Source organism: Lissotriton helveticus, chromosome 5_1 (assembly GCF_964261635.1).
Source record: "Lissotriton helveticus chromosome 5_1, aLisHel1.1, whole genome shotgun sequence".
NCBI lineage: Eukaryota > Metazoa > Chordata > Amphibia > Caudata > Salamandridae > Lissotriton > Lissotriton helveticus.
This window is the reverse complement of record NC_136065.1, coordinates 537,210,332-537,226,871: the sequence shown is the minus strand read 5'-3', so window position 1 is coordinate 537,226,871 and position 16,540 is coordinate 537,210,332.

The window sequence follows — 16,540 nt, the reverse complement described above, 5'->3', positions numbered from 1 at the left end:
TGGTGCTATTACACTTGTCTACAGCATTTGGCACCGTCGCCCATCCCATTCTTCTGAACCTCCTTAAGACCTTAGGCGTGGGTGGCTTCATGGTGAACTGTATATCTTCCGTACTATCTGACTGCACACAGCAGGTCCAGACCTATCCATCCACCTCCACAGTCAAATCACTAAAGTGGGGTGTGCTGCTGGTCTTTGCTCTGGGCCCTCTGTCGTGTAATATTTACTTACCCCCGCTGGATGCATTGATTGCCATGTCAGAAGTCCAAATCATATCGTATGCTGATGACCCTCAGCAGCTATTCACCTAGAATGCTGTGTGTGCCGCTAACTTTTGACACACTAGAAAATATTTTCTAGATTATTGTGGCCTGGATGTACCACAAGTTCTGAGAGCTTAATACAGTTAACACAGAGTTCCTCTTCATTTAACCAACCTTCTCCCCACTCTTCCAATCTGTGGTTGCCAGAGGAACTGGCCACTGCTCCGGCACACAAGGACGTGGTTAGGAATCTGGGAGTAAGATGGGACAATCAGCTATCCCTTGCCACACAGGTACAAAAAGCGGTTGCCGCTTGTATTCGCAAGATTAAAATCATCAAGAGAATTATACACTATCTGCACATTGTAATCTGGAAAAAGGTGCTTTACACACTGATTACCTACCATTTAACTACGCGAAAGTCTCATACGTATGTCTAAACAAAGGAGTAGGTGGTGCACTGCGAAAGGTATTTGAAAGTTCCTGAAAAGTTACTCAGTATAGGGTGCTCTCATGGGTGGTGTTTCCGTCAAAACACCGAAGAACATAAGAACTGGTAGTGTACGCACGGGCGTGCAAATACATCCCCAAGGTTAGGCACACCTTTAGTTATCAGGAAGTGATTTCAAAAGTAGTAGTTCAAGTGTACTTTATTTTTTTTGTGATTTTCATATGATTTTTTTCAATGATATTAATAGCATATCAATCCATGGTATAACAATTTCTTTGAAGTCGAAAATGAGCGCAAACTTCTCCAATGCATTTCGGGCGGAGCCCTTTATCACGGAGTGCTGAAAGGAAGATGAATCGGGGTCAGGGTGAGGGTCGAAAGGGAGCCTATGTATATAATACTTAATTACGTGCCGATCAATAGGAGTGAATCTTGTTACGAGTGAATGAAACAATGGAAAAATAAGACTATGTCGAGAAGTGAACTGGGGGAAAGTGAAAAAGTGAAAGAGTGTGGGGAAATTAAGTCCCTGTTTTGAGGGTCGCTGGAGCATGAGTCTGTTGTGTTACGTGCATCATGGAAGGACCAGAGGGTCTTGCACTGTGCATGTTGCAGGCGCAGACGTTTCTGCCTTTGGCCCGGATGTGGCGCAACAGTGGCACTGACAAGCTGATGCCTGCATTAACAATGGGTGGAGGGAGGGAGGAGCATCTGGGAGGTGTGTGTGTTGCGGAATCAGGGGACTTGTGGGATGATGCCACAGGGGAGGCAGCAGCAGGAATGGGTGAACACATGATGGTGGAAGGGGTGAGACACCATGCAAAAACTAGCACAGGAAGAGAAGGAGGATTGAAAGGCACAATGTAACTGGTGTATGGAAAGGAACGAGTGTCTGGTTACTCATGGGTCACAGACCTAAAATGAAAGAACAATCACCATAAATGTCGGGCACAGGATCAGGCACCAAAAGGCCAAGCTGCGCACAGGACACATAGCGTCAGCCGGTAGTGGGCTACCCGTTGTGTGTAGCAAGCGGCAACAATACATACACAACCATGTACTTCATGCACAATATGGATCATTAGCTATGATAAACACCATGCATGTTGCCACAGTACACATACTCCCATATGAACAATCTTTGTCAATTATGCCATAGATGACGCATGCAAACTGGCAAGAGTTCTGCGGTGACTGTGATGATGCACATTGTACTGTGTAGGACACATTTGCTATACAAATGGATTAAGTTTGTGTGGAGCCCACGCTGCTTTAGCCAATGTCCATGTCCAGTCCCATTGCTCAGAAGAAAATAACACTCATGCAAGGAGTTTACCTGTAATGCTGGTGAGACAATGTGCACACGACAGCCTGGGAATGTTGTATCCTTGAATCCTCATAAAGGTGCGATGATCATTGTGGTCCACCTCCTGTTAGCCCCTTGGTCTGAGTATAAATTACTGACTCAATAGGGTGATCAGGCGAGGGAAGGGAAGGAAGGGAACAGCAGGGAGGGAGATCTAAAACAAGGATAAACAAAGCATAAGCATTCAACACATCTTGCCACTGATTCACAGCATACCTCAGGACCTAGACTGTAACCGTTACACCTGTAACGGAAAACAGCAGCCACTGTATCATAGTTGGCATCACAGCAATGAAAAGTATACTAGATCTGATGTTTCAACATGGACACATAAAAGGTAGCAGAGTTTTTCAGCCAAAATGAAGGGTGTATAACGCTGTGCAGGCTGCTTCTATGCAATTAGCGCCATGCAGTAACGAAGGCGCTCAGAGTGTATGTGTTAGACCTGGCATCTTTGGCGTGGTTTCCCCCTATCTTTTTGCCTCTACCTCCTATATTTTTGATGCTGTGCTGGATTTCGTTTTTGCTGGTTTAGATGCTTTGGACACTCTGCCACTGCTGTTCAGTGCCAGAGTGTAAGTGCTCCTGTGACCCTTTGCCAGAAGAGGACCTAGCGGAGTCAGATGAGGAAGAGGAGGAGGGCTGAAGTGAGGCGCACCGGGGGAGGGTGGGGTGCTACAGGACAGGATGCGTAGCCGCACTTAAGAAAGGGACGGGGTCGAGGGGGACTATGAACAATAGCTGAGTTGGGATCCATACCTCAGCATTGGGATGGTGGCGGGGGGAGATGGGTGAACTAGTAGGAGAAATGCTCGAGGGTGCATGGTGGCGGGGGCAAGGATAATTCAGTGATGTTGCTTACATGAAAATGTGATTACTCCTGACTGTTCTTCTAAGTTTCTGTTGTTTGCGTGGGGGGGAAGAAAATGTGAAAAGCAAAAACCTAATCTCACGAATGTAACTTCGCATATAACGCACCATTTCTTTTACGCAGCGGACATGGTGAAAGTTGAATCACGTATGTTGTATTACCGGTGGACACATTCCATGTATTGCACTAACTGTTATAGCGGCCAGCCCACTGGGTTGTAGGCATTTCGCGGTGTTAATTAAAAGTGTAATAAAGGTTTTTGCAAAAAAAAGAAAAAAGAAAAATGCGTTTTTTTTAACCCTGGGCGTAGTGGGCGTAGTGGGGCTTCGTGGAGCTACGTGAAGTGGGCGAGAAACTCCGCCCACCTCCGCACTCCGCGTAGCCCCACTACGCACCGCAGGCCTCCCTCCCGCCCTCCCTAAATACTTTAAATTAATGGTGTAAAAGAATTAAAAGGCACTTACCTTGCCCGCCGCGTCCCCGCCGCGTCCCCGGGGCTCGCTATCTTCATGGCTGCCGTCTTGTGTACTAATGCGCATGCGCGGGCGACCGCGCATGCGCATTTGTCGTGAGAAATGCGCATGCGCGGCCGCTCGCGCATGCGCATTAGTACACAAGACGGCAGCCATGAAGATAGCGAGCCCCGGGGACGCGGCGGGCAGCGGCGGGCAAGGTAAGTGCCTTTTAATTCTTCTACACCATCAATTTAAAGTATTTAGGGAGGGCGGGAGGGAGGCGGGTGGCGGCCAGCTACGCTCCGTCTGCGGAGCGTGCATAGTGCCGGATTCTACGCCTGCTACGCAAAATGCGTAGAAGCCGGCACTACGCACACTCCGTGCACGGAACGTAGCCGCCCGCCCAGGTTTTTTTGGGGGGGAACTTTTTTAGATTTGCAAGGGATTCTGGGTAACAGAACCTGGTAGAAGGCAGTCGGGTCACCCCATCCTGAATTCCCCTGGGTGTCTAGTTTTCAAAAATGTATAGGTTTGCTAGGTTTCCCTAGGTGTCGGCAGAGCTAGGGTTAAAAAACGAAAGGTAGGCACTTTGCCGAAAAAGGCCCATTTTTCACAGCGAAATTGAGGTGCGACCACGTTGCGTTTTGCACCGTTTCCTGACGCAGGCACTAGGCAGACCCATGCAAGTGAGGTACCATTTTTCTCAGAAGACTTTGGGGAATGCGGAGTGGGTAGACATTTATTGATCCATGCAGATTCCAGAACTTTCCTCCACAGAAATGTGAGGAAAATGTGTTTTTTCCCAATTTTTTACCTTTGCAAGGGATTCTGGGTAACAGAACCTGGAAGGAGGCAGTAGAGTCACCCCATCCTAAATTCCCCTGGGTGTCTAGTTTTCCAAAATGTATAGGTTTGCTAGGTTTCCCTAGGTGCCGGCAGAGCTTGGGTTCAAAGACGACAGGTAGGCACTTTGCCAAAAAAGGCCCATTTTTCACTGTGAAATTGAGGTGCGACCACATTGCGTTTTGCGCCGTTTCCTGATGCAGGCACTAGGCAGACCCACACCAGTGAGCTATTATTTTTCTCAGAAGACTTTGGGGTACGCGGGATGGGTGGAAATGTGTTGATCCACGCAGATTCCAGAACTTTCCACCACAGAAATGAGAGGAAAATGCTTTTTTTTTGGGGCAATTTTTAGCTTTGCAAGGGATTCTGGGTAACAGAATCTGATGGGAGGCAGTCGAGTCACCCCATCCTGAATTCTGGTTTGCTAGGATTCCCTAGGTGCCGGCAGAGCTAGGGTTCAAAAACGACAGGTAGTCACTTTGCCAAAAAAGGCCCAGTTTTCACTGCGAAATTGAGGTGCCACCACGTTGCGTTTTTGCGCCGTTTCCTGATGCAGGCACTAGGCAGACCCACACAGAGATCTGCATTATTAGCAGCTCCCTGCGTGTAAAAGCAATGTCGGCTCCTGCAAGATGCAGGAAGCCGGAAGACAACTTGGAGGACTTCAGGCTCCCCCACAGCCCCATCGTACACTAGTTGCCATAGGGCCACCAAGAGAACCATGGCTGGGCCCTAGGAGATGGGATCCCCGGGCATAAATCAGCCCGGTATGTGGGGTATGTGGGGCAGTATGGCCCCCCTCCCTTACTGATAGTGTATTTTTCAATGCCAGGCCCTGTGGGATGGGGTCCCTGGGGACATGATCAGTCTGTGGAGTGGTGTCACGTGGTCCCCCTCCTCCATTGGAAAAGGGCAAGCCCTGGGGGGTGAAGTCCCTGGAGCCGCACAGCCCTCTTTTTGGAAATAAGACAGGTCCCGGGGATGGGGTCTCTGGGGCTGAAATTAGCCCAGGAATGCGTTGCACCTGTGATGGCATAGGTGTGGTGCACAATGACTGGTGAATCTCAGCTGATATGCAGGGCCAGTTATAGTAAATATGCCTCCACATGTCAATGACTCATGAGCACATATCAATCGGACCCCACAACATACCCATCCACAAGTGAACATTGAGGACAATCCAAAGCATGGACTACTACCAGGTGGAACAGTGCCAACTACAATGTGTATGAGAAGTGGATGCTGCATTACATGGCATTAACATTGTCTGTCTCTCACACCCACAGGGCAACGTGTGGAATCAAATCCCAACGATGGGGAAGACGATTCCCAGTCCCAGGCTCTGCAGGACCATCATCCCACTGACAGCGATGCCTCTCACCACTCCATGGATGACACCGACCGACCTGGCACCTCTGGTGCCCCAACCCGTGCAGCATCTCGATCAGGCACACCTGCACCAACCTCCACCACCATTCCTGCCACATCCCAGCAGAAAGCTCAGAGCCCTGACCACACTCAAGAACTGAGCCAGTCCACCATTGTCGGATCCGCAAAATCGGCGGATTTTGCGGATTTGTGGATCCGCGGATTTGGGGCTGGGCTTCCATGCGAGTGCACATGCCTCGTGTGTGTTTAAAAGGTCTGAGACCGAACAGAGCAGTAGATAAAGAGACAGAAGCTCCTGGTCACAGGAACAGCAAAGGGATTGCGCTCGTGAAAGTCAAGGATGCAAAGGCCTCTATCCAGCATCACAGCTGATTTTCGACGGTAGATTTGGGAAGAAGGCACACCTGCCCAGCCTCGATGACGAGCACGATTGTTTTTGGGCTGATGAATGAGTCACTGCATTTGAGCTTCAACTAGTTCCAGCGACCATGTGTGTGTTACTATGCAATCGCCCCGATGGGCGCAGGGGTCCCTTGGGTGAGCTGTCCATCATAGTGGGTCAATGGCGGGAAGACGGTGCAAATCGCGAGTGTGTGGGCGGGGCTTCCATGCGAGTGCACATGCCTCTTGTGTGTGTAAAAGGTCTGAGGCCGATCAGAGCAGTAGATGAAGAGACAGACCCTCCTGGTCACAGGAACAGCAAAGGGATTGCGCTCGTGAAAGTCAAGGATGCAAAGGCCTCTATCCAGCATCACAGCTGATTTTCGACGGTAGATTTGGGAAGAAGGCACACCTGCCCAGCCTCGATGACGAGCACGATTGTTTTTGGGCTGATGAATGAGTCACTGCATTTGAGCTTCAACTAGTTCCAGGGACCATGTGTGTGTTACTATGCAATCGCCCCGAAGGGCGCAGGGGTCCCTTGGGTGAGCTGTCCATCATAGTGGGTCAATGGCGGGAAGACGGTGCACACCGCGAGTGTGTGGACGGGGCTTCCATGCGAGTGCACATGCCTCTTGTGTGTGTAAAAGGTCTGAGGCCGATCAGAGCAGTAGATGAAGAGACAGACCCTCCTGGTCACAGGAACAGCAAAGGGATTGCGCTCGTGAAAGTCAAGGATGCAAAGGCCTCTATCCAGCATCACAGCTGATTTTCGACAGTGGATTTGGGAAAAGAAAGCACACCAGCCTGGCCTGTTGTAACTATTTTACGATGGCGCCGGCAAGCTGCCAGCGCCATCCTAATATAGTTACTAAATTAGCTTCAACAGGAAGCTCTAATAGATAAAATCGAGCACCTGCTTTATTTTATCTATTAGAGCTTCCTGTTGAAGCTAACTTAGTAACTATTTTATGATGGCGCTGGCAGCTTGCCGGCGCCATCGTAAAATAGTTACAACAGGCCAGGCTTCAACTTTTGCCCCCGGATCCGCCGCTCGCGCATTTTCGAATTCTCGGTAAATTCGCGGGAGTTCGCGGATCGCGAATTTACCGAAAATTCGCAAAATCCGCGAGCGTAACAGATTTTGCGCCCACCCCACTCAGGGGTCCCGTCGAGCCAATGTGCCCACAACGGCAGGCCAGGCTTCTGTGGGCAGGGGTGGCAGGAGTGGCAGCAGGCGGAGGCGAGAATCTGACCAGACATCTGCAGGTCCCGGTATGTCTGAGCTCCGCAACATCATGGAGGCATACCGGCGGGACACCAGGGAGTTCAGCCAGGTAGTGGGGGCCCTTACAGAGATAAAAAACCTGCAGGCCGAGCAACACGCCAGTCAACAACAACGCCAAGGACGGATGGAGGGAAGACTGGCTGAGCTCCTGGCGGTGCAAAGGGACATTAGCCATTCACTCCGTTGGATTGCTGACAACATGCAGCACCCTCCCTGTGTCACCAGGTAAGACACTTCAAGGCAAAGATGGCCACCAGGTACAGGGAGGGAGGAGGAGCAATCGTCCGATGGAGCGTCTCGTGCATCGTCAAGGCCTGCACATGAGGGTCCCCCAAGGGAGGTGGGTCGTCTACGGAAGACGCACTTAGAGGCAGTGGGACATGCGCATCTCCCAGGACACCTAGTCTGGCACCTGGAGTCTGTGTGCAACAGCATCACCTCATTGACTGTCCTACTCTCCCATATGGACTTGCTGGTTGCAGTCTGACCAATGATGCCAAGCACTGTGGTCTTGACTCTGGTGACTCAAACTGCAAGGCAACACATCTCCCTTTTTGAACTTTGGATTTCCCCCCTTTTTGTACAGCACCCATCACTAACTCACATTTGCCGCACAAGAACAATAAATAAAAACAACCAACAGTACTGAAATTGATGTTGCTGTCATTTACCATCATTCTACAACATACGTATGGGGATTTGTCAAAGTATGCCACAGTGTGGAACAAACACAAGCCATCCATACACTGAGATCTGAGTCCGGTCAAGGACACACATAGGTCACAATGTATCATCAAATACATACATGGAGCGCTATACTCACCTGTGATGGTTTCAATCTGCTAAGGGGGGTCTGCCATACTGCTCAGACATACAGTTTTGGTAGAGTGTAGTGAAGGTGTAGAGGTCATGGGTCATGTGGAGGTGCCCAGGGAGGGAGTACCAGGTCTGTTTGGTGAGGTGGGAGAACTATCTTCTGCATGCAGTTGTACTGTGGATGTGAAGAATGGTGCACAGGGCAAGGTTGGCTGGACGGAGTTGGTGCAATGGGGTGTTGGATGGGAGACATCCATGTTCGTCTCCGGGGCTGGGGTTGTGGAGTGCCTCCTGAGTGTGGCTGAGGAGTATGAAGGTGATCCTCCTGTTGACAGTGAGCCTACTGAAGGTCACTCAGGTGGACGGTCATGTGGCTGTGGCAGGGGATGTTGAGGATGAGGTGTGCTGATGCACCCTGTATGTGAACAAGTCCTCCTGGAGTCTGGCTGTTGTTCCTGTGTAGAGGACGTTGCTGTAGTACAGCCGGCTGCTGTTGAGTACCTGAGTGACTGTCTGTCTTGACTAGGAGTGGATCTATAAGATGAACATTTGCTGCATGCGGAGGGTCTTGCAGCATGAGGTAGAGGTGGTGTTCATTTCCATGGTTATTGTGAGCGAGGAGTGTACAATGAGCACCTGCTTGCCTGTGTGGCCAGTGTGTGCTCGTGCGCTGCCGAGGCTGCTGTGACACAAGGAGTTGTCGCAGCCGTAAGGGGACATTCCTCAGATGATGAGCCCAGTCTTGTCCAATCCAGCCTCATGTGGCTGAGGTAACTCCATATGTCAATGAACCTCATACCTTCTTGAATGTTGGATCTGGGAGTGGCTGGGTCATTGATGAGGGTGCGGAGCAGCTGTGTGTCAATGGCAGAGGACATGAAGATGAGATTGTGTATGCATGTGATGTTAGCGACCGGGGTCATGGAGATAATGTATATAGTCACACTGCGAGATAACGCCTGGGCCCGATGACCCCAGTGTACTACGTGCTGAAGGGGGGAGACAGACTCCCTGGGCCTTGCTGGTGAGGTACTTGGGGCTTTCATCCGGGCCCTTCCTCTGGATCCCAGTGTTGAAGATGTGTGATCTGACACCGTGGTACCACATGGTGTAGAATGCTGGATGAGAGGTCAATGGGGTGAGGTTGGTGTACTCACCATTGTTGAGCACGGTCCAAGGTGTTGTTGGTGGTGGCAATGAGGGCTGTTGCAGTGGGATGATTACTGTGGAAGATGGTCTGGTGCAGTTTGCCTGGAGATGTTTGCTTGTTGACTATCTTCTTGATGACATTTGCCGGGTAGGGAAGCAGGGTGACGTTTCAGGCGATCCTGCGGTACAGACGTACATCGTCGAAGAAGGGCCTGGCTTCCTGCATGCCTACAGCTCCCATGGAAAGTGGCATACTCAAAGGAGACATTCATGACATCACGGAGGTGGGCCTGAAGGATGGTGTATGATATGATAGAGATGTTGTGTGGGAAGGGTTCAGATGGAGAGCCGGAGTGGATGGTGTACATGAGCGGGGTGGTGTCTTTGCTGCTGATGGGAGTCCAGGACATGACGGGAGTATGTCCTGTGGAAAAAGCGCTGACTGCCTCTGTGTGGCGAGGTTGTCGTGTACGTCGACGAGTTTACAGTGGTAGTAAGTTGCAAGGGATCCCCTTGGCCTTGCAAGGGTGGGATGTCTCTTGGATGGAGAGCTGGGATCAGATAGTTCTCTCACAATGCCGATGAGCTCATTCATGTTGTGTGTGTTGGCGCCTAGGCCATACCTGGAGGTTGTCCTCTTGTCCGTGCTGATGATATCGTGATGTCTGTGTCCTGTGGATTTCAGGGCAGAAAGGTAACTGATGGTTGTTTGTTTTACAAGGTTTGCACATGACTCTGGCTAGATGTGTATGAGTCAGTAGGTCTGCCTTGTCCCGGGTGGCTTGACTGTTGTTGTGCTTCACAGGAAATTCTGCCAATGTGGGAAGAGTGTTGGGTCTGTTGCTGATCCAGTGTGTGCGGTTGCAGGGTGTGGCTGTGTCATTGGTTGGAGTGTCCTGTGTGAGGGTGCCAAACAGCTTGTTGGTGTTGACTTTGGTCAATTGTTCTTGGTGGATCTGTAACAGAGTGTGGTGCAGTGTGTTGTTTTTTGGGCAACTGGATGCAAATGTTGATGTACAAATGCAGGATGGTGCTATGGTTGTCCTCCAGCCAGGAGTTGCTGTATCCCTGACCCATGTTGTCTGTGTAGCTGAGGGCCTGCATGCTGATGTACTTGTACAATGTCTGAGGACCAATCTGTAAAGCCGTTTCCCATCTCTGTGGTCTCCGTATATTTTATACATTTTCATATGAAGCCTCTCCGCTCTAATTGCAGATGTGTAAATCCCGTTACCCTACTGACCCCTTGCCCGCCAAGCTATACAACATCCTTGCAAAGCGTCCCAATTACCATTTAAGCTCCATCTGGAACCTTTCCCTCAAATTCGGCTCTAATCCGGATGTGTGGAGACACGTGTTCCTCCTGCCCATCGTAAGGAAAGCTAATGCAGATCCGGTATCTCCTTGCAATCATAGACCTAACTCTCACGTACCAGCTCCGGCCAAACTTTGAGTGAACAATTCCTTGCAGCAACTGATGGCCTTTGTTGAAGATAATAGCCTCCTTCACAACTATCAATCCAGCTACAACCCCAGGTATAGTACGGATTTGGCCCTCATTGAAATGGCAGACTCTATACGCTGGGCGGATGACGGAGGTTCCAAGGCGGTGTTGGTGCTATTACACTTGTCTACAGCATTTGGCACCGTCGCCCATCCCATTCTTCTGAACCTCCTTAAGACCTTAGGCGTGGGTGGCTTCATGGTGAACTGTATATCTTCCGTACTATCTGACTGCACACAGCAGGTCCAGACCTATCCATCCACCTCCACAGTGAAATCACTAAAGTGGGGTGTGCTGCTGGTCTTTGCTCTGGGCCCTCTGTCGTGTAATATTTACTTACCCCCGCTGGATGCATTGATTGCCATGTCAGAAGTCCAAATCATATCGTATGCTGATGACCCTCAGCAGCTATTCACCTAGAATGCTGTGTGTGCCGCTAACTTTTGACACACTAGAAAATATTTTCTAGATTATTGTGGCCTGGATGTACCACAAGTTCTGAGAGCTTAATACAGTTAACACAGAGTTCCTCTTCATTTAACCAACCTTCTCCCCACTCTTCCAATCTGTGGTTGCCAGAGGAACTGGCCACTGCTCCGGCACACAAGGACGTGGTTAGGAATCTGGGAGTAAGATGGGACAATCAGCTATCCCTTGCCACACAGGTACAAAAAGCGGTTGCCGCTTGTATTCGCAAGATTAAAAACATCAAGAGAATTATACACTATCTGCACATTGTAATCTGGAAAAAGGTGCTTTACACACTGATTACCTACCATTTAACTACGCGAAAGTCTCATACGTATGTCTAAACAAAGGAGTAGGTGGTGCACTGCGAAAGGTATTTGAAAGTTCCTGAAAAGTTACTCAGTATAGGGTGCTCTCATGGGTGGTGTTTCCGTCAAAACACCGAAGAACATAAGAACTGGTAGTGTACGCACGGGCGTGCAAATACATCCCCAAGGTTAGGCACACCTTTAGTTATCAGGAAGTGATTTCAAAAGTAGTAGTTCAAGTGTACTTTATTTTTTTTGTGATTTTCATATGATTTTTTTCAATGATATTAATAGCATATCAATCCATGGTATAACAATTTCTTTGAAGTAGAAAATGAGCGCAAACTTCTCCAATGCATTTCGGGCGGAGCCCTTTATCACGGAGTGCTGAAAGGAAGATGAATAGGGGTCAGGGTGAGGGTCGAAAGGGAGCCTATGTATATAATACTTAATTACGTGCCGATCAATAGGAGTGAATCTTGTTACGAGTGAATGAAACAATGGAAAAATAAGACTATGTCGAGAAGTGAACTGGGGGAAAGTGAAAAAGTGAAAGAGTGTGGGGAAATTAAGTCGCGTGTAAGTCATTTAAGCGGTAAATACGCTAAAAGTTGCAAATCAAAATTAGCCGGCGTGTAAGAAAGGCTTACTTCATGTCAGTTGTAGCGGGACCTGCTACTCCAAAGGTGCTGAGACAAAACATTACGCTGTGGCGATGTCTAAATAAAAAACGGGGTGGGAGGAAATGGAAATAAAAAGCGGAGGCTTGTGAAACGAAAAGTAGAGCCATGTTGGAATGGGACTGTGGGGAATAGGGTGAGGCGAACAATGGAACGTATCAGCATAAAAATACACAAGATATGGATTCATGTAAATATATACAAAAATAAACAGTAATACATTCATGAAAGCGCAATACGGAGCAAAGCAATGGGCAATTTACAAATAACAGCTGTATTCGGTCCGATCATTGAGACCATGCGGTTTGAGAGTCTGTAAACGATAAATCCATTCAAGTTCTCTCTTAAGTAATAACTTGTGGTTATCAATTCCTTCGGTTTTGGTGATGGTTTCCAGTACAAGAAATTGAAGTTGCGCAATAGTGTGACGAGATTCCACAAAATGCGTAGCAATGTTGGATTTCTCGAGTTTCAGGCGTATGTTAGATTTATGTTCATTAAGCCGTGTTTTTATTTTGCGCTCGGTCTTACCGACGTACAGTTTACCACAAGGGCATTTCAAAGCATAAATAAAGTTCATGGAATCGCATGTGGCGTCTACATGAAGTTTGATAGCGTTACCTCTCATAGGGTGTCTGATAATGTTGCCCTTAATCATGCAATTACAATGATTACAGTTTAGACATGGCAAGGTTCCTTTGTGATGTTTCAATGTAGGTGTGGGTTTAGACAAGATTTCTTTCATGTTCTTGCTTCTGGTGTAAGCAAATAAAGGAGGGCTCTGAAAGATGCCCTGGAAATCGGGTTCCAGTTGTAAAATTGGCCAATGTTTCATTATAATTGTTTTGTAAATGGTACTTGCCGATGAAAATTTAGAAACTAACACCATTCGTTTTTCTACATTTACCGCTTAAATGACTTACACGCGACTTAATTTCCCCACACTCTTTCACTTTTTCACTTTCCCCCATTTCACTTCTCGACATAGTCTTATTTTTCCATTGTTTCATTCACTCGTAACAAGATTCACTCCTATTGATCGGAACGTAATTAAGTATTATATACATAGGCTCCCTTTTGACCCTCACCCTGACCCCAATTCATCTTCCTTTCAGCACTCCGTGATAAAGGGCTCCGCCCGAAATGCATTGGAGAAGTTCGCGCTCATTTTCTACTTCAAAGAAATTGTTATACCATGGATTGATATGCCTTAATATCATTGAAAAAATTCATATGAAAATCACAAAAAAAATAAAGAACACTTGAACTACTACTTTTGAAATCACTTCCTGATAACTAAAGGTGTGCCTAACCTTGGGGATGTATTTGCACGCCCGTGCGTACACTACCAGTTCATACGTATGTCTCACATTAGGCTTGCTCCGTATACTGCAGACAGGCAAAAAGTGCTGCTGCTTGCCTGGTATGTTGAGTCTCACTTTGACAACATATCTCCCTGTGTCAAAGACTACTCCATTGGCTCCCATGGCTACACAAATAGAATTCAATGCACTTACACTCGTTTTCTGGGCAGGACAAGGCCGTGGTCCGGTCTACCTTAGGAGGAGACTGCGTCCCTATTGTCAATCACGATCTCTACGTTCCAATGACAAGCACTTGCTCATTAGTCCTTGCTTAGCTAAACCTAGATCAGGAGGTGAAACCTCTCAGGTAGGAACCACCCAATGTTGGACTAAGCTACCTCTTCTGCTGCGTCTGATAATTTTGATATATGAATAGTTTAAAAAAAAACATGAAAAAGGAACATATGAAATGAAGAAGTAATTCAAAGAATAACAATAATGAGAAAATAAAATAAATGTGTTGTATTGCAATGATTATGCCTGTATAATTGGAGTACTTACCCTGAAAAATCAATAGGTCACGAGGGAGCTTTTTTCACTGTACTTGTTTATGTTTCCCCTCTTCTCCCTGACCTGAAGGAAATCGAGTTAGAGGGGGTCCCCCATTTCTTTACTTGTGATTCTCGCTAAGCCATTAAGACCTGGATATTTAGCCTGCTAGATTAGTTGCTCTTCCGTATGCTGCCTCATTTTCGGCACACTACAGCGCTGGGACAAACCCGTTGGCTTACATGTGCGCTCAATACATGACTATGATAATAATTGTAGATGGCATAGCAGGATTGTGGGTGTAGGCCTGGAGATCTATAGATGATAGTTAGACTGAGGTTGGTCTGGGGATTGGTGTGAAACCTGAAGTGCAGATGTTTGACAATGCTGAGTGTGTCCTTGGTGTAGTATGTGACTCTGAGTGGGTACTTCTAATGAAATTTCTAGTCATCGTCCTGGAGTGTTGGTGTGGTCCCTGTGGGTGATCTCGTATCCATCTGTGATGGCAATGTTACTGTAGTGTGCTCAGGATGCGTTCAACCAAATCACTGTAATGAAGGAGATGTGTGGGGCTGTTGTATCAGCTGAGGTGACAGAGTCCAATGGTGTGCTGGTGGATGTAGCGGGTGTGCGGTAGGAGGCACATGACCTGGTTGTACAGACATTGTCTGTTATGTGGGGCAACGCGTTGTTGGCAGTAGGAGTTGCACACACAGCCAGCAAAGCTGTAATGGTTGCGCTTAGGTGTTGCCTGATAGCAGGTGGATGAATGTCTTGTGTTCCCTGTTTTGAGGGTCGCTGGAGCATGAGTCTGTTGTGTTACGTGCATCATGGAAGGACCAGAGGGTCTTGCACTGTGCATGTTGCAGGCGCAGACGTTTCTGCCTTTGGCCCGGATGTGGCGCAACAGTGGCACTGACAAGCTGATGCCTGCATTAACAATGGGTGGAGGGAGGGAGGAGCATCTGGGAGGTGTGTGTGTTGCGGAATCAGGGGACTTGTGGGATGATGCCACAGGGGAGGCAGCAGCAGGAATGGGTGAACACATGATGGTGGAAGGGGTGAGACACCATGCAAAAACTAGCACAGGAAGAGAAGGAGGATTGAAAGGCACAATGTAACTGGTGTATGGAAAGGAACGAGTGTCTGGTTACTCATGGGTCACAGACCTAAAATGAAAGAACAATCACCATAAATGTCGGGCACAGGATCAGGCACCAAAAGGCCAAGCTGCGCACAGGACACATAGCGTCAGCCGGTAGTGGGCTACCCGTTGTGTGTAGCAAGCGGCAACAATACATACACAACCATGTACTTCATGCACAATATGGATCATTAGCTATGATAAACACCATGCATGTTGCCACAGTACACATACTCCCATATGAACAATCTTTGTCAATTATGCCATAGATGACGCATGCAAACTGGCAAGAGTTCTGCGGTGACTGTGATGATGCACATTGTACTGTGTAGGACACATTTGCTATACAAATGGATTAAGTTTGTGTGGAGCCCACGCTGCTTTAGCCAATGTCCATGTCCAGTCCCATTGCTCAGAAGAAAATAACACTCATGCAAGGAGTTTACCTGTAATGCTGGTGAGACAATGTGCACACGACAGCCTGGGAATGTTGTATCCTTGAATCCTCATAAAGGTGCGATGATCATTGTGGTCCACCTCCTGTTAGCCCCTTGGTCTGAGTATAAATTACTGACTCAATAGGGTGATCAGGCGAGGGAAGGGAAGGAAGGGAACAGCAGGGAGGGAGATCTAAAACAAAGATAAACAAAGCATAAGCATTCAACACATCTTGCCACTGATTCACAGCATACCTCAGGACCTAGACTGTAACCGTTACACCTGTAACGGAAAACAGCAGCCACTGTATCATAGTTGGCATCACAGCAATGAAAAGTATACTAGATCTGATGTTTCAACATGGACACATAAAAGGTAGCAGAGTTTTTCAGCCAAAATGAAGGGTGTATAACGCTGTGCAGGCTGCTTCTATGCAATTAGCGCCATGCAGTAACGAAGGCGCTCAGAGTGTATGTGTTAGACCTGGCATCTTTGGCGTGGTTTCCCCCTATCTTTTTGCCTCTACCTCCTATATTTTTGATGCTGTGCTGGATTTCGTTTTTGCTGGTTTAGATGCTTTGGACACTCTGCCACTGCTGTTCAGTGCCAGAGTGTAAGTACTCCCTGTGTAAATTGTTATTCTGATTGAATATACATGTTTGGCATATTTGTATCACCATGAAGTCCCTAGTAAAGTGCACTGGGTGTGCCAGGGCTGGTGATGACAAATGCTACTAGTGGGCCTGCAGCACTGATTGTGCCACCCACAGGAGTAGCTCTAAAATGGTGTCTCAGGCCTGCCATTGCAGTGCCTATGGGCAGTTTAGAACTGCCATGTCCTCCTGGTCAGTGTCCCCACTGACCAGGCCT